Here is a 1,026-nt window from a genome sequence, read left to right as displayed (position 1 = left end):
TTAGTCTCCAGTTGGTGGAACTCTTTGGGAAGGATTCAGTGTGGCCTTTTTGGAGGAGGTGTGTCACTGGGCCTGGGCAGTTCCCAATGCTCTCTCTGTCTCTTACCTATAAATGGAGATGTGAGCTCTCAGCTGCTGCTCCAGCCCTCTGTTGGTCATCATCATGGACTCTAACCCTCTGAAACCACAAGCCCAATTAAAGTCTCTCTTCTTAAGATGTCTTGGCATGCTCTTTTGTCACAACAATAGAAAATAACTAACACTGCATGTACAAATGACGTTACCTATGAAAAGTACTTGTCATGGGAAATATTGTCCGTAACAAATAGCTTGCCCAGTAGTTGCGAAATTGGTTAAGGACATAAGCTGTAGAGTCAGACATCCTGAGGTTGAACCCCCTGAGGCTGAACCCAAGTTCTTCCATTTAATAGGTAAGAAACTTTGGAAAAGTCGTTTCAACAACTTTTTGCCCATATTCCACCAAAAAGGTGAGAATAGTATTCACACCTGGCTCATGAGGTTTGTGATAAAGAGTAGGTTAGCTTATTCTCATTATTCAAGTTTTGGAAACACAACCGCTGGAACTGATTGGTTCCAGGTTGCTTGGTGTCATGGGCTTCTGAGATAGGGTGATCCAAGGTCTCCCTTCTCACTCCCACTTCCAACCCCATATGTTTCCATTCTTCGCCCATAGCTGGGCATACTTTGACATTCTCTGAGGTTACAGAACTCCTGGGGTTCCTCCCCTGGAGAAAGAGGGTCTCTGGAGAATAAGGCTTCAGGTTTAATTACTGACCCCTCCTTCCTGTCTTGTCTCTGCCTCCTGAACTGCCCAGGTGTGAGCAAGCTCCCCTGCCATAGCTAGGAGCTGTTCTGTCACCATGCTGTCCCTGCCTGACGGACTAGAGCCCCTCTAACTGCAGGCCAGAGTAAGCCTTTTCTCCCTTAAGCTGCATCTTGTCAGGTATTCTGTCAGAGCAATGAGAAAGCAAGTACTACAACAGTTAAACAGAAATCAAGCCAGAG

Source organism: Meriones unguiculatus, chromosome 4, assembly GCF_030254825.1.
Source record: "Meriones unguiculatus strain TT.TT164.6M chromosome 4, Bangor_MerUng_6.1, whole genome shotgun sequence".
NCBI classification, from domain to species: domain Eukaryota; kingdom Metazoa; phylum Chordata; class Mammalia; order Rodentia; family Muridae; genus Meriones; species Meriones unguiculatus.
This window is presented reverse-complemented; position numbering follows the sequence as displayed.